The sequence below is a fragment of the Otolemur garnettii genome, unplaced genomic scaffold (assembly GCF_000181295.1).
Source record: "Otolemur garnettii isolate 467f Iridium unplaced genomic scaffold, OtoGar3 scaffold00068, whole genome shotgun sequence".
NCBI classification, from domain to species: Eukaryota; Metazoa; Chordata; class Mammalia; order Primates; family Galagidae; genus Otolemur; species Otolemur garnettii.
Window position 1 is genome coordinate 3,245,240 of NW_003852463.1, and position 24,060 is coordinate 3,269,299.

General features: G+C 37.1%; 1 protein-coding gene and 2 pseudogenes across 1 annotated transcript in view; 1 reads left to right on the forward strand and 2 right to left on the reverse strand.

Annotated features, from left to right (window-relative positions):
• Positions 1–24,060, forward strand: part of EXOC6B (exocyst complex component 6B) — a 615,941-nt gene that overhangs the window by 13,554 nt on the left and 578,327 nt on the right. The gene's annotated exons all lie outside the window — the stretch shown is intronic.
• On the reverse strand, positions 16,027–16,657 carry LOC100953262 (annotated as a pseudogene).
• On the reverse strand, positions 22,044–22,439 carry LOC100953886 (annotated as a pseudogene).

The window sequence follows — 24,060 nt, forward strand, 5'->3', positions numbered from 1 at the left end:
GCCACAACACCCGGCTATTTTTTGGTTGCAGCCATCATTGTTGTTTTGGCGGGTCCGGGCTGGGGATTCGAACCCGCCACCTTTGGTGTACGTGGCTGGCGCCTTAGCCGGTTGAGCTATAGGCGCAGAGCCAGTATTTCATTTTTTAAGTGATTGTACATGGCATTTTAGATTTTAATGTATATGTATGTATTCTAGTGTATAGAAAAACACTTAATTTTTGTATATTTACTTTGTATTTTGTGAACCTGTTGAACTCACTTATTAGTGTAGGAGTTTTTTTGTAGATTCCTTGGAGTTTTCTATGTAGAAAATAATATCATCTGTAAATGGGTATAGTTTTAGTTCTTTTGCAGTCTGTGTTCCCTTTTCCCCCTAATTTCAGTGGCTGGAACTTCTAGGACTATGTTGAATAAGACTGGTGAAAGTGGACATCTTTGCCTTTTTCCTGGACTTAGAGAGAAAGCATTCAGTCTTTCCTCATTAAGTGTATTGTTGATTATAGGTTTTTTTGTAGGGGCTCTTTATCAAGTTGAGGAAGTTCTTCTCTATTCTTGTTTTCTGAGTTTTTATTGTGAACAGTGAATTTTGTCAAGTGCTTTTTAGTGCATCAGTTGTTAGGATCAGCTGGGTGTGGTAGCTCCAGCTTTTGTAATCCCAGCTGCTGAGAAGGCTGAGGCAGGAGGATAGCTTGAGGCCAGGAGTTTGATAGCAGCCTGGGCAGCACAGCAAGACCCTAATGCTTAAAAAATAAAAAATTATTTGGGCATGGTGGAACACACCTGTAGTTGTAGCTACTGAAGAGGTTAAAATGAGAATACTAAGGTGGTAGTGAGCTATGAATGTGCCATTGAGTTCCTAGCTGGGTGACAGAGTGAGACTTTGTCTCTTTTAAAAAAAATTGCTATGATTATGTGATTTTTAAAATTTAGTCTGGTGAATTACATTGATTTTGGAATATTGAACGAGCCTTGTGTCTCTGGAATAAATCTCACCTGGTCATTGTGTAAATTTTTTTCATTTATCTCTAAATTTTGTTTGCCAGTGTTTTGTTAAGGATTTTTCATCTGTATTTTTGAGGATCTTGCTATGTACTTTTTTCTATTTTTTTAAACTATCTTTCGTATGGTTTTAATAATAGTAGAGTTTAATATTAGCTTCATAAAATGAATTGAGAGATTTCCCTTCCCTCCTCTTCTATTTTCTGGAAGAGATTTTAGAATCTGTGCTAATCCTGCTTTAAACATGTTGTAGAATTCTCCATCAATACCATCTAGACTTGGAGATTTATTTTTGGGGGATTTTAAATTACAATTTTCTTTCTTTCTTTCTTTCTTTTTTTTTAAGAGACAAGAGTCTCACTTTATCGCCCTCAGTAGAGTGCAGTGGCAGCGTCACACAGCTCACAGCAACCTCCAACTCCTGGGCTTAGGTGATTCTGCCTCAGCCTCCTGAGTAGCTGGGACTACAGGCGCCTGCCACAACGCCTGGCTATTTTTTTTGTTGAGGTTTGGCCGAGGCTGGGTTTGAACCCATCACCCTCGGTATATGGGGCTGGCACCCTAGTCACTGAGCCACAAGCACTGCCCAAATTACAGTTTTCCTTATAGCTATTAGACTATACAAATATATGGGTGAGTTGTGGTAGTTTGTGTTTTTTTAGGAATTGGTTTATATCATCTTAAGTTGTCAAATTTATATATGCAAAGTTTATTGTTTTATAATTGTTTTGATGGCTACACATGTGTAGTGATCCCACCTGTTTCATTCTTTATATTAGTAATTAATGTCTTATATTTGCTAACTAGTAATTTTATTGATCTTCAAAAAAACTAGACTTTGATTTTCTCTGTTGTTTTTTCTTTTTCTGTTTTATTGACGCCTGCCCTTACCTGTATTTTCTTCCAGGTGCTTGCTTTGCATTTTTTAGTTCTTTTTTCTCCTAGGTTCTCGAGGTATAGGAGTTTAGATTATTGATTTGAGATTTTTCCTCTTTTCTAATGTATACATTTAGTGCAATAAAATTTTCCTCCTAGTGCTGCTTTACCTGTATCTCATAAGTTTTGATACAAGGTGTTTTAATTTTCATTCAGTTCATTGAATTTTTTGATTTCCCCTTGATTCCCATTTGACCCATGAATTATTTAGAAGTGTGTTGTTTAGTGTTCAAGTGTCTGGACGTTTCCTATTTCTGCTACTGATTTTTAGTTTGATTTCATTGTGGTTACAGAGCATACTGTGTATGATTTCAGTTCCTTTAAATTTGTTAACAGTTTGTATTATGGGTGAGGATATAATCTTTTGTGGTATATGTTCTGTGGGTACTTGAAAAGTGGAGTAGATTGTTTTATAAATGTTGATAAGATCCCATTGGTTGAGGGTGTTATGTATTCTTTTATATTCCTGTTGGTTTTCTGTCTAGTTCTATCAATTGTTGAGCAGGGTAGTGAAGTCTCTAATTGTGGAATTGTCTGTTTCTTCTGTTAGACCTATTAGTTTTTGCTTCATATACAGTAAAACCTCTATAAATTGACGACCCCATGGACTGTAACAAACTAATCAACATATAGAGGTGGTCAACATAAGAAACTAGACCTACTGTACTGATTGGTACATGTGGTGCATGTCTGGTCTATGAAAATTAGGTCAACTTAAGGAGGTGGTATTTAGCAGCTCCCTAAGTTGACCTAATTTTCATAGACCAGACATGTACCACATAGCTCTTTTCTTTGGTACATACTGGATTGCTATGTCTTCTTGATGGATTGACCATTTAATTATAAAATAACATTCTCTGTTTCTGATCATTTTCTTTGTTCTGAAGTCTGCTTTATCTGATGATAATATAGGCATTCCTGCTTTCCTTAGATTAATGTTTATATGCTATATCATTTTCCGTCCTTTGATTTTTAAAACCTGCCTATATCATTATATTTGAAATGAATTTCTTTTTTTTTTCTTTGCAGTTTTTGGCTGGGGCCGGGTTTGAACCCACCACCCCCAGTATCTGGGGGCTGGCGCCCTCCTTGAGCCACAGGCACCACCCTTGAAATGAATTTCTTGTTAACAGCATATAGTTATAGTGTTTTGTAAAATGAATTATCAATCTCTGTCTTTTAATTGGTACATTTAGATCATATAGTGTTAATATGCTTGTTGATATCCTAAGGCTTAAGGCTGAAGTCTCATTTTTTAATTTTCTGTTCATTTGTCCCTTTTTTGTTTTCTGTTCATTTGTACAATGTATTAAATTTCATCTCTTTTTTTTTTTTTTGAGACAGAGTACCACTCTGTGCCCCTGGTAGAGTGCCATGGCATCAAAGCTTACAGCAACCTTAAACTCTTGGGCTTAAGTGATTCTCTTGCTTCAGCCTCCCAAGTAGCTGGGACTATAGGCCCCTACTACAGTACCCAGCTATTTTTACAAACGAGGTCTCACTCTTGCTCAGGCTGGTCTCAAGCTTCTGAGCTTAGGTGATCCACCTGCCTCAGCCTCCGTGACTGCTGGGATTATAGGCATGAGCCACAGTGCCAGGTCAATTATATCTTCTTTGAAGAGAAGAGGAAACTGAAATGAAACATATGTAATTTCTATTGAATTGACTGAATTTCAGATAAATATTTCTTCAGCACAGTTGATACTGGTTTTTTAAGGATCTACTAAACTTAAGATAGTAAAGTCAGCTTTTATATGTGTAAATTAAAAAAAATTCACATGCAGTGTTAGTTGATATTAATTGATTTCCCACAACACAGGCACACTACACAATTCACATGCAGTTTTAGTTGCTATTAATTGATTTCCCACTATACCAGCATGACTCATGCTGGCATACTTGGAGATACTGTGGGTTTGGTTCCTTACCATCACAATAAAGCAAATATTGGCTTTAAAGCAAGTACACAAACTTTTTGGTTTTCATATATAAAAGTTATATAAAAGTTATGTTGACACTGTACTGCAGTATGTTAAGTGTAATAGCAATGTATCTAAAACAATGTTCATACCTTAATTGGAAATATAACTGAAAAATGCTGACATAGAGACATGAAGTGAGCCCAGGCTGTTGGAAAAATGGTACTTACAGACATGATAAATGCAGGTTTGCCACAAACCTTCAATTTGTGAAATGCAATATCTGTGAAGTGCAGTAAAAGAAAAGGAAAAGTGCAGTAAAAGAAAAGGAAAATGAATGCTTTTTATTTTCTTTTATCTTAAATAGCCTCTAGATCCCCTGAGGTCTTCCTTGTTCTTGGTATGATCAATGCTAGATGAATGAGTTTCTTCAGATAAAACTCCTGATGCACAGACAAATTTCCTGAATTGTTCAAGTCCCCTGTGGAGGTAGGGATGGCTCATGCTGGCAGGAAGGATTCATGAAGAACATCCTCATCTCTCTAGTCTTAGTCTCAGGGTGGTGAAGTGGGAAGGACCAACAGCTTTATTAAGATATATCGCAGACCATATATGTCACACGTTTAAAATGTACTATTTCCTTTATTTAAAGTGAGTTTTAGTATATTCTCAGGCTAATCATTTCTACAGAGAACAGTCCCCTGATACCTTGCCTCAAAGTTAGATGTTTAGCTGCTGGACTTTCCATGTATGGGGTGTATGTGTAGGGGTTTGACTGTTCTGTATTCAGTCTTTCAAGTAACCCTTGTGTTTTCAGTGCTTCTATTATTCCTGGCATTTTGAACCCTGACCCTCTTCATAGTTGTGGCAACTCCCTTTGGATTTTATTCCCTTGGCAAATACTCTAGGTGCCTTTTGGTGATCTTTATTGCCCTTATCAAGTTTTGTCTTCCAGAAGTTTATTGCTATTTCTCATTAGTTGTGGGTCCTTTTCTTGTTTTTCTTAAAGTAATTGATTTATACTTTTTGCTTTAATGGACTCTGAGAAGGGAGAAAGATAAATAGATGTACTTGAGTTATCACATTGAACTGAAAGTCTGGAGGCCAGAGTTCTGGTTAAAGTTTTTACTTGCTAAAGTAAGAGCAGCCTTACTTAAATAATAGGTATTCATTATAAAACTAAGAATACTGGATTTTTAAAGATGAAGGAAAACTATAGAGATACTTTTCCATAGCTACTAACTGCCTTTTCCCATCCCCTATTTTCCAGCACCATTTTCATACAATTTGATGACCTTTCTCTATATATGTAACTCTTACTTTGCCTTCCTTTCCTCTCACATGTTTTTAATATCTTTTTCTCACCTTCCCTAGTTTTATAATGCCAGTCATTTCCTACCCAGTCTGCCTTAGTTTTGCTATTCATGATTATCCTGTAGAAGTCTTACATACATGTTCAGATATGTCCCAATATTTGCATTTCTTTTTCTTTCATATTTTATAAATTGTGTATTAGTTTATATGATTTTCCTTTGAATTATATATTTTGCTAAATATGTGAAATCATGTCATATCTATCAGTGTGTGACAATCTTATCCCATTCATTTAAGATATCTTTTTGATAATTGAATATCCATCCTTTATGTACCAGGTTCTTTATTTGTAAATTATAATGTTTTTTTTTTTATTTTTTAAAAATTTCTTATAGTATAACTATGTACATTAATGCCATCATGGGGTACAGTGTGCTGTTTTCATATACATTTTGAAATACTCTCATCAAACTGGTGGTTTTTAAATATTTTTAAGTTTTATAAAAAAATGAAAACAATCTAGAAATACCTGTATGTAACTAAAACTTCCTTTCTTCCCCACTCTAAATTAATTCCCTCAAAGCATTATTAGTGGTTTGATTTGTAGACTTTTCTATGCTTATATAACCATGGTGTGTATATACATATTCATATTCACATATATGTATACATTTTAATAGTTATTTTTATGTGGGAATCTATTATTTTCTACTTACCAATATATAAAATTATTAATATATAAGTCAAATTTTCTAGCTTGATTCATCCATTTTGATGACTATATATTAGTATTCTGCTGTTTAGGATTACACAATCTTCTTTGTTGATAGACTTTTAGATGGTGTCCTTTTCCCTTTACATATTTTTACAAACAGTTCATTTCCCTTTACATATTGATGCTGGCATTTCTGTAGGATCAATTTTTAAATGTGGGATTGTTGGCTTGGCGTCTGTGGCTCAAGTGGCTAAGGCACCAGCCACATACACCTAAGGTGGCGGGTTCAAATTCAGCCTGGGCCCTCCAAACAACAATGATGGCTGCAACCAAAAAATGGCCAGGCATTGTGGCGGGTGCCTGTGGTCCCAGCTACTGGGAAGGCTGAGGCAGGAGACTCTCTTGAGCCCAGGAGTTGGAGGTTGCTGTGAGCTGTGATGCCACAGCACTCTACCCAGGGGGACAGCTTGAGGCTCTGTCTCAAAAAAAAAAAAATAAATGTGGGATTGTTGAGTATAGGCTTGTAAATTTGAAACTTTGATTGATATGATTAATTCCCACTTCATTTTTTAATCAAATTTATTAGCTGTGAAAAATTTAAAACGTATAAATGTAGAGAAAGTAGTATATCTGTCTTGCAATTTTTTAGTTATCAACACATAACAAATCTTGTTTTGTCAAATCTTCTCACTATGCCTCCCTACCCCCTGCCCCTCCTAATATCAGTATAAGTCCTAGACATCGTATCATTTCTTCTTTAATAGTTCAGTAAAACCCATATTACTTCTGAGAAATTCTGCTTTGATTTGCAAGTATTTGCTTCATACATGGGTTCCCAGGAACTTATTTACTGAGTGAATCAAGGACTGGCTGTAGTTGGTCTGAAGCTATTCTCTTTGGCAATGATTAGGCAATAAGGCCACTTTTCTATGGTCACACCTAAAACCATATAATCAGTATATAAGAAATAGCTTTTCTTTCCATTCTTTGCACGGGGGGTGGGGTGGGGAAGAAAGGCATACATTCATCTCCTCTGAATGAGTTATCAAATGATAAGGGTGTAAGACAAAACAACAACAAAAAAACCCTTTTGTTTTGTCTTGCTGAAAGTTATCATCCAATCTTAGAAGTTCTTGTCTATACTTCCCAACTCTTGTGCTAAAATAAGAGAAAGGCTTTTAGTTTCAGGAAAGGAGTTTTTTTTATTTTAAACTTACAAAGTTTTTACCCAGGGTTTTAAGTGGAGGCGGGGCGGGGCTGTGTCAAGGAAGTCCTTAGACAATCAATATTGTTTTTAATGATTTCTGTTTCTTGTGATCAGTATTAGAATAGCTGTACCTCCAGTGTGCTAGCTCCTTACATAGTGGACTGGAGAAGTTCAGAATTGCATTTATTGAAGATGCTGGCATGTATTTGTACACTTGATCTTAGCTAAAAGGCTGAGAAGTGATGGCATACATTTGTAATGGTTATTTAATAAGGCATTCCTTTTTTTTTAAATTGAGGTTAAGCAAAATGTCCTTTGAAATAATGGCTCAGGCTCTATTCTCCAATTAGAAAAGACTATCTATATGGAGTGGAGAAATTGGCAAAGTGGGTCTTGAGTAATACTGGAGGAAGACAATCTTTCTAAGGTTTAATTTAGTTTGAACTTTAAATCTGTTTTCTAGAAGATGGGCTCTTATGTTTCTAGTACTTAGAAGATGGCCTGTTTGCAACAGGCGTATGAAAAATGTTTGGTATTACTAAACATCAGGGGAATGCAAATCAAAACCACAGTGAGATTTCACTTCATACCTGTTAGAATGGCTGTTACAAAAGATAACAACTGTTGTATAAGATATGGAGAAAAGAGAACCTTATACGCTGTTGGTGGGAATGTAAAGTAGTATAGTCATTATGGCAAATAACATGGAGGTTCCTTAAAAAATTAAAAATGGAACTATCATATGGTTTAGTAATCCCACTTTTAGGTATATTTCTAAAGGAAATGAAGTTATTGTGTTGAAGAGATATCTGCACACCTATGTTTATTGCAGCAATATTCACGGTAGCCAAGATATGGAGTCAATCTACGTGTCTATTGATGACTGAATGGTAAAGAAAATATGTGCTGAAAAATGTACACACAGTTTAAGAAAGGAAAAGACTGTATTAAAGTTATAATATTCAAATCACATTTGACTTATGCAAATACAAGATACAATATGCAAGATAACAGATGTTATTGGTATATATTGAGTATTACAATTTTAAGGCAGTTTTTTCCCCTTCTTATAGGGATCCCTATATCCCTTCTTAAAGGGATGTATATAATTTTGGCACCCCCGTGTGTGTGTGTGTATGTGTGTGTGTGTGTATGTATGTATACTTGAACATTGTTAAGAGAGTAGATCTTAAATATTCTTACCCCCTCCTCCCAAAAAAGGTGAGTATTCGAGGTGATGGATATGTTTTTTGTTTGTTTGTTTGTTTTGTTTTGTTTTGTTTTGTTTTGTTTGAGACAGAGTCTCAAGCTGTCCCCCTGGGTCGAGTGCCGTGGCATTACAGCTCACAGCAACCTCCAACTCCTGGGCTCAAGCGAGTCTCCTGCCTCCACCTCCCAAGTAGCTGGGACCACAAGCGCCTGCCACAATGCCCGGCTATTTTTTGGTTGCAGCCGTCATTGTTGTTTGGCGGGTCCGGGCTGGGGATTCCAACCCGCCACCTTAGGTGTACGTGGCTGGCGCCTTAGCCAGTTGAGCTATAGGCGCCGAGCCAGAGGTGATGGATATGTTAAATCAGTTTGGTTTAATAATTTGACAATGTGTATATGTATATATACGTATATTAGAAACATCACATTGTACATCCTAAACTTATACAATTTTTAATTGTCAATTATACCTTAATAAAGCTGAAGAAAACAAAAATAAGTAAATAAAATTTTATATTATAACCATTAAAAGAAAAAGAAAGTGGCTTCTTTTCATTGTACAAATTTTTTTTTTTTTTTTGGTGAGACAGAGCCTCAAGCTGTCACCCCGGGTAGAGTGCTGTGGCATCACAGCTCACAGCAACCTCCAACTCCTGGGCTCCAGCGATTCTCCTGCCTCTGCCTCCTAAGTAGCTGGGACTACGGGCGCAATGCCTGCCACAATGCCCAGCTATTTTTTGGTTGCAGCCATCATCATTGTTGTTTGGCTGGCCTGTGCTGGATTTGAACCCGCCAGCTCAGGTGTATGTGGCTAACGCCTTAGCCGCTTGAGTTACAGGTGCTGAGCCCATTATACAAATTTTTGACAGTTTATAAAACTGGGGAAACCAAACCTCCAAAGATCTACCAGATATAAACTGTTGTTGCCTCAGGTATCAAATTCATATTTTGAACAACATGACCTGGAGTCTGTCCTGGTTATCAGACTTATTAAAAGAAGTCAGAAGATCAGTATAAGTTAATTCTGAAGAAGAAAAAAAAAATCCCAGCCATCATCTTTGCATTTTTATTTTCCATATCACTACACAAACTTGGTCGGGAGATTTATTTTTGCTACCTAGCAGTCTTTAACAAACTATGTACTGGGAGGATAAATCCCATTGCTTAGAATCACTTTTGGGTTACACAGCTCACTGATAGGAAGAGAAGACAGAAATTTCTCAAGATATTTGAAGCAGTGTTGTAGAAAGCTTTCATTTCATTGCAACAGGTAACTAGAAAAACTTTGAAATTCCCTTAATTCTTCTTATATTCCTCAACTTGCTAGCCTAAGGCCAATCATGTATGGAGAGGGTGTCTAGGATAGCTTTTTTAAGAGTTTAAATGAAGGAGAAATTGCCATTCTATTTGATCCAGAAGTGAAGAGGGGCTGTAAAATGCAGATTGCTGTATACCGGAGTGTTTTCTGCAAATTTGTTAGATAAAATGTTTAGAGAATATTTCATTCAAATCAGTATGTTCTCAATAAAATAATGCCTTAGGGTTAGGGTTAGGGGTTAACCTAATCTAACCATGGGAAAGAGGTTAACTTAACCTTTCCCCATGGGCTCTAGGAAGAGCTCAATATTATCTTGTCTTTTATTGTCTATTATTGTGTTGTCCTCCAGAGACATGAAACATATAACAGACCAAATAGGCATCCAGAGCAATTAAATAAACAAGTAAATAAAAACTAAATTCACTCAGAAGCGGATGAAGAGAATGAGTCTGCAGGAAAATTTTCCAACTAGTTTTGCTTTTCTATATATTAGAATCATATAGCCAAAGCAGTATCATACTGTTTGGTGGAAAGCTTAGGGTCAAAGAATAACCTACTGTGCTTTATCTGCTGGAAGTTGGAACCCCAGAGCTGTATTGCTTTATCATTAGTTATTTGCATAGGAGAAGTTATAGGTCATGTATATAGCTGGGAGGTTCTTGTCAGCCTAACTTCTGTGAACTATATCCTTAAATGTCTTGAGGATTTCTAATTCATATCAAAGTGTGGTCTAATTAGGTTAAGTCTGAAGTGTGGTTGTTTTGTACAGTTGTGTAGTACACAGCTGTACCATATTTAAGGTGGTGCCATAGATTGATATCTATTTATTAGGACAGTTATTCAGCACGTGGCAGGTAGTCAAGTATTTTGAAGAAAGGAAGGTAGTAGTGGGCAAGTGTAGACCTGTTTTTAAGTACTATATTTAGAAATTTCGTACAAAACCGTAAATGAGAACTTCTTTCAAAGTTGCATTTGTAGGAGAGGCCAAGACAGGAGGTTTGATCACAGAAGTTTGAGACCAGCCTATGCAACAAACACAGTGAGACCCTGATTAAAAATTACCAGGATGGTGGCACCTGCCTGTAGCTATTTGGAAGGTTGAGACAGGAGGATTGTTGAGCCTGGGATTTGGAGGTTGCAGTAAGCTATGATTGTGCCACTGGGCCCTCCAGCCTGGGTAACAGACTGAAACCTTATCTCTTAAAAAAATTAATAAAGTTGGATTTATTGATGCAGTAATTTCCCCCCTTTATTCTCTGTTTCTTATTTCTCCCACATTTTCTTTATTTTGATACTGGTAGTGTTTTGTTCTTCCCCCAGAGAAATGAGCTTTTAAGTGAATTTGCTCTGAAAGTGTTTGGGACTTTTATTTTTATTGTGTTTAGTTTGTTCACAGTTTTGTAACTCTGCAGCCTTAATGTGGGTGTTCTTGCCATGTTGAGATGACAGTGCTTGGATCCAGTTAATAGCTCCATTGTATGTTGAATAAACCTTACATCTTTGCCAGAGATTTGGTTATTATTCAGTTGTGATTCTGTCATTGTGTGGTCAGCTGGGATTGTAGGTTCATTTGTTATTGCTCAGAGTTTCCAGAAAGTAGCCCTGGGTAGTGCTAGACTTTTTATGTGTGCATTATTCACTATCTAGAGATGTTTCTGTGGTTGAGCTTGGAAATTTTATTTGTTCTTTTTACATCAAGATGAGTCACAGTATAAGGGGGGGGGTTACTGTTTTATTTCTGATATTTTAAATATTCTTTAGTTCTTTATCTTGCCAAGGTTATCAGCAAGTAGGATCTGCTGGTGGAGATACATGGTATTACCAATGTTTGTTTGAATTTGATTTATATACTTATGGTAATACCAAGAGGTATTTAAATTGTGCTTTCAGGTCACTAGGTTATGAGTTCATCTTAAAAAGTAGTTTTCCAACTTTAGTATATCAGAATCACCTGAAGGGCTTGTTAATGCAGATTTCTGGGCTCTATTCCCAGACTGGCTAATTCAGTAGGTCTGGGATGGGGCTTGAGAGTTTGTATTCCTATCTAGTTTCAGGTGATGCTGATGCTGCTGTTTTTTTTTTTTTTTTTTTTTTGAGACAGATTCTCATTATGTCACCCTTGGTAGAGTGCTGTGGCAGCACAACTCATAGCAACCTCAAACTCTTGGGCTTAAGCAATTCCCTTGCCTCAGCTCTCCCAAGTAGCTGGGGCTACAGGCGCCTGCCACAGCGCCCGGCTATTTTTTTGTTGCAGTTGTCATTGTTGTTTAGCAGGCCCAGGCCAGGCTCAAACCGGCCAGCCTGGGTGTATGTGGCTGCCGCCCTACTCACAGAGCTACGGGTGCTGAGTTGATGCTGTTGTTTTGGTAACACACTTTGAAAACTACTGCCCTGAGATAAAATTATTTTAATTCTTCTCTAAATCTGTGCTACATGGAATCTAGAACATAAGAAAGTAGGATTAGGTGTTTGAGAAAACTACCAGTATCTTAGAAACTTTTTTTCCAAGATGAAAAGGGCTATGCTTTCGGATTTTGACTATAACCTGTAGATAGTAAAAAGATTCAAACAGGAAAGCTTAAAGATAAAAGTAAAAATTATTTAAATTCTCATTATCAACACAATAACATTATGGTAAATATTGTTCCAGATGGTTTTCTTTGCTTTTATATAAATTTATAATCTCATTTAAAAGGATTTCGTGTATACTTTATTTTGAAGCCCATATCTAAAATTCAACACTATTCAGTTGATAAAGATATATATATGTTACAATATAATATGTAATATAATATGTACAATATGTATATATCCATATAATATATATGTAATATGTATAATATAATACTCCATTTTATAATTGCACAGTGCATTTTTAAACAATGATAGTGGTAAGCATTTAGATTGTTTCCAGTTTTTTAGCAGTTACAAGTTCTTGTCCTACATCTTTGTACATAAATGTCATCATCTTATTGTGAAGATGATAAGAAATGATACTGCTGAGTCAAAGAGATTGGCTTTTAACATTTTGGAGTATATTGCCAAATTATCCTCTGGAAAGGTGGTATGAATTAACACTTACACCAACAGTGCCTAAACACTGCCTGTAAAATGAAATGGTTTTAAAGATACTAGTAACTTCCTTTACTCCAGTCTTAGAGTTGGAGAGGTTTTCTTTAAGACAGATAATGACTCTTTTTGGAGCAAATAGGAATACTGACTGGTGGGGGGTGAATAGACCCCTCAAATTTCCTTCTTAGTTCTGATAAGATTATTTAATCTTGGCAAGTCTCAAAACACTTTCCAGATATTTCTTTGTATTCACATTACAGACAGCATCTTCTCAGATGACAGACATCTGCATTGTTTGTCATTCCCAGTTCTATTGTAAGTTTCTGAAAAAGCCTTTCTTGCAGGGTAGAGACAGTCAACATAGGTGCTTTAGGAATCATGTTGCAACCAATTGAACTAAAAATGTCCTGAAATCTTAGGGTATAAAAAAAATCTTTAAAAATCAAATCATTTTTTCAGTGGTACACTTTTTTTTGTGAGCTGACTCTACATTTTTTGGACCATATATCCCAATTTGTAAACAGTGAGCACTGTTTACCTTCTTTGAGTGTGTTTGTTTATAAATTATATGCAGGTACTAAAATATCTATTTGTATAATCAAACATACACAGGAAAATTAGAAATTTAAAAAGATGAAATTAAGATACAGTAGAGTAGCAATGCTAATCTTTTTCTATACCTCAGTAGAAATTACTGTTCTGTGCAGGGTTTATTTCTTAACTACCATTTTCTTACAGAGAATATGTCTTCTTGACTAGAGGCACATATCTGAGCTGAACTTTTAGACTAAATACCTATTTTGATTGTTCCTGAGCTTTATGTACACAATATGTTTCTTTAGCAACTTCTTAAAATCTGAAGTTATTTGTCATTGCTTCAGTGGAGAATGAGAGGAAAGATAGTATTATTTGTTCTTTTAGGTAGATAGAACATCTGTTATTTAACATCTAGATCTAATTCTATTCAGAACTATAGAGTTTATAAAAGGTGGCATAAAAATCATCTTGTCTCATCTCTCTTTATTATCTAATTTTTTTTTGAGATGGCCCATGCTAGAATGCAGTGGTGTGGATTCTAGCTCACTGTAGCCTTGAACTCCTGGGCTCAATCTATTCTCCTATCCTAGTCTCCTGTGTAGCTTGAACTACTGGTGCATGTCTGCATGCCTGGCTATTTTTTATTTTTTAGAGATAGGGTCTCACTATGTTGCCCAGGCTGGCCTCAAGTTATCCTTCCACCTGGGTGTCTCAGAATATGAGGCTTATAGGTGTGAGCCAACATGCCCAGCACTAAATTTTAATATAGCGTATTAAAGAGCCCAGATTCTGCAGTTAACTAATGTGGATTCAGTTTCTGGCCCTGTTATTTATTCACTGTGTGATCTTATGTGAATCACTTTACCTTTCTATATTTCACTTTTTTCATCTATAAAATGAGGCTAATCAGAGCATCCATCTTTTGAGGCTGTTGTGAGAAATGATGTCTATCCTGTTATCAATGCTTCTACTAATGTTTGCTATTATTATTAGTTGTTAGTATTAAATTAACTTCTAAATATAAAGGTTAAAAAATTCACCAATAAATCTGCCAACAGATATTTTGATTTTTTTTTTTTTTTTTTGAAGACAGAGCCTCAAGCTATCCCCCTGGGCAGAGTGCTGTGGCATTACAGCTCACAGCAACCTCCAACTCCTGGACTCAAGCGAGTCTCCTGCCTCCGCCTCCCAAGTAGCTGGGACCACAGGCGCCCGCCACAACGCCCGGCTATTTTTTGGTTGCAGCCATCATTGTTGTTTGGCGGGTCCGGGCTGGGGATTCGAACCCGCCACCTTAGGTGTACGTGGCTGGCGCCTTAGCCGGTTGAGCTATAGGCGCCGAGCCAGATATTTTGATTTTTTATGACAGACAAAATGGCATAACTTTTTGGAGTCCTATTGCTTGATTGTGAATCTACCACGTTACTTATTAGCTCTGTAACTTTGTTCAGATCTACTTATCTCTGTTTCTGATTACTCATTATTTAAATGGATGATAATAATAGTGTATATCTTATAAAATTGTTTTAAAAATTAAATGAATTGTTACATGTCTAGAGCTTAGAAGAATGGCTAGGCATAATAAGTGATCAATAAAAACTATATTTTAGCTTGGCGCCTGTAGCTCAGAGACTAGGGTGCCAGCCACATACACTGGAGCTGGTGGGTTTGAACAACAATGACAACTACAATCAAAAAATAGCCAGGTGTTATGGTGGGTGCCTATAGTCCTAGCTACTTGGGAGGCTAAGGAAAGAGAATCTGCTTAAGCCCAAGAGTTTGAGGTTGCTGTGAGCTGTGACACTACAGCAGTCTACTGAGGGTGACATAGTGAGACTCTGTCTCAAAAAAAAAAAAAACAAAACTACATAGTTTATTCTTCACAGATACTTAAAAGTACACATTTATAATTTTAATGTTTAAAATTAATCCATAGATTCTTTTTGAGTACTTAATATATTCTGTTTTTTATTTTTTTTTTAAAGAGACAAAGTCTCACTTTGTCACCCTCAGTAGAGTGCTATGGCATCACAGCTCCTCCAACTCCTGGGCTTAGGCGATTCTCTTGCCTCAGCCTCCCGAGTAGCTAGGACTACAGGCACCCACCACAATGCCTGGCTATTTTTTGTTGCAGTTTGGCCGGGGCCAGGTTTGAACCTGCCACCCTTGGTATATGGGCCCGGCACCCTACTCACTGAGCCACAGGTGCCACCCTTAATATATTCTTAATTTTAATAGCTGTGTATAATTTTTAAATCTTGAGATACTTTGAATTCTAAACAATAATTATCACTACCATATTAGAAATATGGTGTTTTGTTTCTCCTATTTCTTCTTCTTCTTCTTTTAATAAAAAAAATTGTATTTACTTAGAAGCATTCAAAATGTCAACAAAACAAATGCAACTTTTTTTTTGCAATTACAGAGTGGTATTCAGTTAACAGAACAACAATTATTTCATATAAGCTGCATCAGAGACAACTGAAGATGAAGAACTACCATCCCCATATATAACTAATTTGTGCTGTGCACCAACAAGAACCTGCTTTAGATTTCCATGCCAATTTCCACCCCCCATACTGTACCAGGCAAGGTTAGTGGCTATTGAAAATACCACCAGAACAGGGCTATCTAAAGACACATTCAGTAGTGTGTTAACTATACAAAAAAAGACACTGTACAGTTTAAAAACAAATCTTACACAGCCTTACATTTCAATTTTTTCTTTAAAAGGAGTGAGTTGTGTACAGGGGGGTTAAATGCTTTATAGACAAGGAAAAAACCATGCTAGAACCAACTTATTCATCTTCATCTTCTTCTTCATCATCTTCCTCCTCCTCTCCATCATCTTCATCTTCCTCATCTTCCTCCTCTTTCTTCTTTTTCTTGCTTTTTTCAGCCTTGATGACTCCCATTTTCGCTGCATCAGGCTTTCCTTTAGCTCAGTATGCAGCAATATCCTTTTCGTATTTTTCCTTCAGCTTTGCAGCCTGCTTTTCATAAGGCTGCTTGTCACCCACAGCAGTGTTATTCCACATCTCTCCCAGCTTCTTTGCAACATCACCAATGGATAGGCCAGGATGTTCTCCTTTGATTTTTGGGCGATACTCAGAACAGAACAAGAAAAAGGCCGAAGGAGGCCTCTTGGGTGCATTGGGATCCTTGAACTTCTTTTTTGTTTTCCCTTTAGGAGGGATATAGGTTTTCATTTCTCTTTCATAATGGGCCTTGCCCGCCTTTGCCATATCTTCAAATTCTCCTTTCTCTTTAGCAGACATGGTCTTCCACCTCTCTGAGCACTTCCTAGAAAACTGAGAAGTTGATGGAAGCATCTGGGTGCTTCTTCTTGTGCTCCTCCCGACAAGTTTGCATAAAGAATGCATATGATGACATTTTGCCTCTCTGCTTCTTAGGATCTCCTTTGCCCATGTTTAGTTATTTTTCCTCAGCGAGGCACAGAGTTGCCCAGTGCCCATCCAGCTCTCATTTGCCCCAGCACTGTCTCTGTGGAGCTCAATGGCTGTCTCTCCTATTTCTTCAAAAAAGATTTACTTTTTTTTTTTTGAAACAGAGTCTTACTATGTCGCCCTCCTGGGTAGAGTGCCATGGCATGACAGCTCACAGCAACCTCCAACTCTTGGGTGTAAGTGATTCTCTTGCCTCAGCTTCCCAAGTAACTGGGACTGCAGGCGCCCACTATAACGCCCGGCTATTTTTTGGTTGTAGTTGTCATTGTTTGGCAGGCCTGGGCAGGATTTGAACCCACTAGCTCCTGTGTATGTGGCTGGTGCCCTAGCCACTGTGCTATAGGTATTGAGCCAAAAGTTTTAATTTTTTAATAAACATTTTAAAAATACCTTTTTAAAGCATATATTTTGACGCTTAAATACATTTTAAACTTTATAACATGTTTTAAATGATATTGAATCTCACTACATATAATAATGTCTGGAAATAAATGTGTTGTTATCTCATATTACTGTCAGCTTTTTTTTTGTTACCTAATTGCACAGGCTTTGTGTTATTGGGGCTTTTTTTTTTGACAGAGTCTCACTTTGTCACCTTTGGTAGAGTGTGTGGCATCATAGCTCACAGCAACCTCAAACTCTAGGGCTGAAGAGATTCTCTTGCCTCCCTAGTAGCTAGGACTACAGGTGCCTGCCACAATCCCTGTTTTTTTTTAACTGTTGTTTATTTAGCAGATCCCAGCCAAGTTTGAACCCATCAGACCCGGCGCCTTAATTAGCCATTGAGCTACAGGCACCAGCCATGTTACTGGCTTTTTTTTTTTTGTGAGACAGAGTCTCACTGTGTCACTCTCAGTAGGGTGTCATGGCATCACAGCTCACAGCAACCTCCAATTCTTGGGCTTAAGCGATTCTCTTGCCTCAGCCTGCAAGTAACTGGGACTACAGGTGCCCGCCACAGTGCCCAGCTATTTTTTTGTTGTAGTTGTAATTGTTATTTAGCAGGCATAGGCTGGGCTTGAACCCTCCAGCCTCGGTGTTGTGTGGCCAGCACCCTACTCACTGAGCTATGGGCGCCTAGCCTGTTACTGGGCTGTTTATTACTGAACTTTATAACTAAATGCATATGACATATACCATCTTGTGCATGTTTTCATGAGTAATTATGGTGTTGCTTTGGCTTGTGTTCCACACTTTTTGTGACTCAGTCTTTAAACTTAAAAATATGACATTAAATACTTTCGTAACTATTTGCTGAAACAGTGGAATTTGTTAAGATTTATGGGAACCTATGGGATCAAATGTTTGAAAATGGCAAAATAAGAAATATCTAAGTTATGTTTATCACTGAATATTAACTTCTTTTCTCTTGGAGTTCAGAACTTTGGTTCCTCATAAATATGTGATATTTAGCACTTTGAGTCTCCAAACAGTGTATTTTGATTAGTGATTAAAATGTCTAGCTTGTTGCTATTTTAAGCCAGTATGCTACAGATCAGACTTTAACTTTTTAAAAAATGTATTCAAATTCTATATGCTTCTCTTTATTTCAATTTGAATTTGGGTAAGATAAATATGAGTTTGTGATAAATGAAGATTAAGAATTGTAAAACTACAGCAGTGCCTGTGACTCAGTAGATAGGGCGCTGGCCTCATATACCGAGGGCGGCTGGTTCAAACCCAGCCTCAGCAATAACAAAAATAGCTGGGTGTTGTGGCAGCGCCTGTAGTCTTAGTTACTCCAGAGGCTGAGGCAAGAGAATCGCCTAAGCCCAGGAGTTGGAGGTTGCTGTGACACCACGGCACTCTACCAAGGAAGGATAAGGTGAGACTCCGTCTCTTAAAAAAAAAAAAAGAATTGTAAAACTTAGATATAATAATTTTTTTTTGCTCTATGGAGTTACACAGAATCTCATCTTTTATGTTTGTCTTTCCAACAGGAAAATCTTTGGGATGAAAAATGGCCAAATTCACTTTTAGTCTTTATAGGTGTTTTTTCATTTATTTGCTTTGTTCATAAGCATTTCTTAAATATCTGTTTTATCAATTAATGTGTTAATCTCAAGAGATACAACGACAAAATTAGGAGAGCATAGTTTATTGGGAATATCAGATTCTTAAATTGAAAAATCATGTTTAAATAATTTTTCCATATCAGATGTTTTTCTTCTCAAGGAAAACAAACTGTTCCAAAATACCAGTAATATAGGAAATGAAATTAGTTGCATCATCTTTGTTTGAGTGCTTAGTTTTTTCCATTGGGAGTGGCGGTAGAGAAGAAATAAAGCTTTCCATACAGTGGTAATTATCAAAAGCTGAATGATGGATACACGTTGGGAGAGATTCACTTAATCTAGAATTTGAATCAAATGGAATATTATTTTGACAAATATTTTAATCCAGCTTAGTATTTCTAGAAATATATAGGTTTAACTCGTGGTAAATTTATTCTTTGTGATTTAACATTTGATTCAGTTTGTGGTTCAGTAAAATTACTATTTAGTTCTAGGTTAACTGAGTACTGTGATCAGAAAATAGATTATTAAAAACTATATAGAAATAATTATATATATGTGTATGTGCATTTTTTTCCCCTTTTCAATATGTAGAATATATTAAAATTTATTCTGGTGTTTTCTAGGCAATAAACTTTCCATTATGCAAATTTTCAAACATGTGCAAGGGTAGGGAGACTAGTATTCTGTTATCTTCTACCATTTTCTTATATAGCTAAAAAGGAAGGATGATTAATTTTACTAGACTATACAAATGTTCAAGGATACAGTATAGGCTATCTTCTTGTTGGTCTTATTTATAGACAATAAAAAAAAGTAAGAGGATAGTTTTAAGAGCACTGTCCAGAGAGTGGGTGGTAAAAGTGAGGATGGACTGTAGTATCCTTGAAGCTCATTAGAAACTCTGCATTTCATTCATATAAGAGTAAACTGATGCCCAGGGAAGTGAAGTGAATGCTTAAGATCACAAAGTTTAGTTAGTTGGGGAGTTTGGAGTGAAGCTAGATTCTCTAACCCAAATGTGGTGCCTTTTCTCCTTAACTTTAACTGTCATCAAGGTATAATATTTTGGCTATGTTTTGTATGTCTTTGAGTTGAGGATACTTTTCCCTAGTGTTGTTATTGTTACATGGAATGATTTCTTGAGGGGGCCCTTAAATTTATTTTTCTTACTAAGTCTTTTCCTTTCAATCCATTTCTAACTTTGTTTCTCCTCTTCTTGTAAAAGAATCTAAATTCTAGACTATTTCATCCTTTGGATTTTTTTGTTTGTTTGTTTTTGTTTAGCAGGCCTGGGTGGGGTTTGAACTCACAGCTCCTGTGCATGTGGCTGGTGCCCTAACCACTGAGCTATGGGCACTAAGCCTGGAGTCTTCTATATAGAGATCATCTCTTATTACATTTTTTCTCACACCCACCTAAAAAATAGTGGGAAATTCTCCTTTATGTCTAGCTACAGTACCTTCCTTTTCTGAGAGGGATCAGAGAAAAAGGAACCTGCCAGAAGTTTACCAAGAAACTGAGGAATATTTTGTAAACAGCTCTTCCATTTTCTCTTCAGAATACCAAGCCCGCTGAGGGAGAGGACTAAACCCATACTCTTGGTTAGTATGGGAAAAGATGAACCAAAGTGAATGATGGAGTGGTCAGTGGTGCTCACTGGTCCTAGGTATGATGATTCCAGTATTGGAGTTTCCAGGAGAAGCTATTCCTTTGACTCCCATTTGACTATTCCCATTCCTTTTATCTGAAGTCTCTTTCCTCAATTAGAAGTCTTCTCAAAAGCTTAATTTAGTCTGTATCACCCCTCCTGAGAAGTACTTTAACCTGAGGTCTATTTGTATAGCATTAACTCTGTTCCTTTGGGAAGTTGACTTTGTATTATAACCTTATTCCCTCTTGATAAATTATCTCCTCCTTTTTTATGAGTGCTCTCCTGAGGACAAAGTGAAATTGCTTCTGGTTGCAAATTGAGCTAGCTGTCTCCTATGGCAGTGGAGGCTAGTAGGGATGTCTGGGAACTCTTTTCCTCCAGATCTTGACTATGTTGAGAGGTGTATGGGTTTTGGAGGGCTTGTGTGTGCTGGCAGTTTGCCAAGATTTATGGACTAGGAAGATAGTTTTCTTTTTTTAAATCAGGATTCTGAGCAAGTGCAGGGGAAACAGGAAGGGGAAGACAGAGACATGAAAGTAGAGCTGAAGAGAGAGTCATTTGTTAAAAAAAAGAATTATTTGTATCTACTGTGTTCAGGATAGAAAGATAAATGAAATATGGTCTCTGTTCTTGAAGAGCACATTGTCTTGTGGGGAAAAGGACTATGTAAACATCTAATTGTGATATATGATAAGTGCTTATATTTATAAAAGAGAGTAAACAAAATAGTAATTCATTCTTATTTTTGAGCTGGGCCTGAGATAGTAAAATAGAAATTATTTTTAGGTAAGGAAGCTATTCATTTTCTATAGCTATTGTAACAGATTACCACATATAGCTATTGTAACGAATTAACAACTTTAGTGGGTTTTAAAACACCACACATTTACAGTTCTGCATTTCACATGTTTGATATAGTTCTTTCTTTTTTTTTTTAAGCTGATGCCTTAATTCAGAATTTTATTTTAGCAATTCCTTAAGAGATTTGAATACTCTGGAGCACTGTTTACATCTTTATTATAATCTACTAAAATGTTACCCTTGGACTTTACTATGTTAAAACATGAAGCCAAGATAACTTGTGTGTACCACCCAATTACTTTTTCTAAGGTGAAATCGTATGGTTTATTTTCAGTTTGCATATTCTATATTCTTCCCACTCACATGTTAAGTATTAGAATGCTCTATCCAGTCACAAATCCCAAGGATATCTCATTTGCCTGAATGAGCTGCCCAAACCCTTCAAATTATTATCTTCATCTGAATTATTCCCAAGTCCCACCTCCAAGCTTCCTATCCAATCTTTGTAGAACAAGTACATCCACAAGATACTCTCAATACTTTTAAGCTTCTTTCACCTACTCTTGATCTTTGAGGAAGGCAGTCACCCTTCCAATTCCTAAGTTTATTCCAGCCTGCACCCAAGGCCGTGGTGTTAAACACTATTTTTCTTTCTTAGCCCCCATACAGGAAAAAAACCCACTTATCTCCTAATATCTGTACTTGCCCTGTAATTGTCATTATATATACACCTATATCTCTGACTTCCTTGTACTCTGAAAGTGCCAGATAACCTCCATTTTAAACATATGCCAACTCAAGTTAAGGCAGTAAGTTTTTTAATGCCTCTTAATAAAAATACAAGAGCACAAATCCACTTTTGTTTACTTTTCATCACTTTAAATCCTTGAGGGGTACAGCATCACACGGATTCTGTGTCCAGTGGCCTTAGCAGGAAGGTTGCTTTGGAATTTAGCACTAACCATGTCACTGTTTCCATGGGCCCAAGTTATCTTTCCCCACATTGCCCTGGTTTTGTTTGGTTTGCTTCCAGGAGTCACTGTGTTGTTCTTTGCTTTGTATACCTAAGTACATCTCCTGCCCAAATAGAATTCAGTTTCGTCTTGGGCATAAATACCTTCAATTTTAAGAAGAGCTGTGTGCTCCCTTTGGTTCCGGAGACCTCTCTTGTAGCCAGCAAAAATGGCCTTGGACCATAGCCTTCCAGACATATTTGCCTTTTAGAAGTTCTGTTCCCAGCAGACCTCCACAGGCCCCAAGATGGAGGAAAGAGGAAAGTGAGGCCTCGCTGCATGGCCTTATGGGAGTTGATATGGTTCTAACTGGGCTAAAATCAAGATGTCAGCCTGGCTATATTCCTTTCTGGAAATTCTAGCAGAGAATCCATTTTCCAGCTTTTGGAGGAGTCAACTGAAACAGAGATGCAGAGTCTGTAAATTTAGAAAGGAGGCTTCATTTCTTATAAAGGATTACAGCCTGCTGGCTGGCCATCCTGACAGGCTTGGAAGTGTAGCCTTCAAGGGAGGGAGGAGTAAGACAGAAATTTATGCTGAGCAGATTGACCAAGTATACATATTCAACACATTACAGGAGGAGCTGTGTGAATACTTATGAAAGAGACCCACATACATGTGTATTAGTCTTACATGAGGTAACACATGTCCTGTGATCACTTTGGGGTAGAGATTTAATGTGTATATACATTATAGTTAGGTCTTATGTACATAAAGGTGAAGTATAGGGCATGAGTTCATAAACTGTGTGTCCTTAGGAGACTGGTCAGAACCAGTCCATGGCCCCAATCTGTTATTAAGAAAAAACTCTTTGTGGTCTAAAATAGTCCTCATGTCAGAACCATACAGAGAAGAAGAGGGCACTAGTGTCAGATGAAGTTAAGTGGAAGAGTCTTCTGACCTTTTGTTTTCTCATAGGTCTTTGATAAAATCTAGCGGTGACTAGTAAGGGAGGGGATGAAAACAAATGGGATGTGGCATCCTTCCATCCTGCCATGGCTTCAGACTCTAAACTTTGGGGTTTTAGCCAAAGGAGAGTCCATTAGGCTGTTGCAAGGGTTTAGGAGTTTTAGTTTAGTCCCTACTGGACAGACCTTACCTGGCTCATGGTCCCTTTTCTTCATATTTAAAGATACCAATAAAGCATCTCTCTGACCCCTCTTCTCCTGTCACATACCTTTCTCTGAGTCTCTTCTTTTGTCTTGGTCTTCCATTTTTAAAAACGTAGTGATTATGGGTGGTGCCTGTGGCTCAGTGAGTAGGACGCTGGCCCCATATACCAAGAGTGGCGGGTTCGAACCCAGCTCCGGCCAAACTGCAACAAAAAAAATAGCTGGGCGTTATGGTGGGTGCCTGTAGTCCCAGATACTCGGGAGGCTGAGGCAAGAGAATCACCTAAGCCCAAGAGCTGGAGGTTGCTGTGACCTATGACGCCATAGCACTTTACCGAGAGTGATAAAGTGAAACTCTGTCTCTTAAAAAAAAAAACAAAAAAAAAACCCCAAACACTTTATGATTATGTCAGGTCCACCTGATTAATCCAGGATACTTGCTCTATCTCACAGATAATTAGCAACTTTAATTTCACCTGTGTCCTTACTTCCCTTTGCCATATAACCTATTACATTCATAGATTCTGATGATTAGGACATTGACATTTTGGGGTTATTATTCTCACTGCCACAGAAAAGGACAGTTTTTTGTTATTCATCTGCTTAAAAAGTTGGTTGATTTATTGCTTCCAAAGGAGACTTTTAATCTTTTTAGGGCACCAGAATCCACATGTGATGAAATATGCAGTTCCTTTCACCAAAATAATGTTTGCACAGAGATAGTTTTGGGAGATCCTGTTAGAGGTCTACCTTGGTTTTTAAGGTCTTTT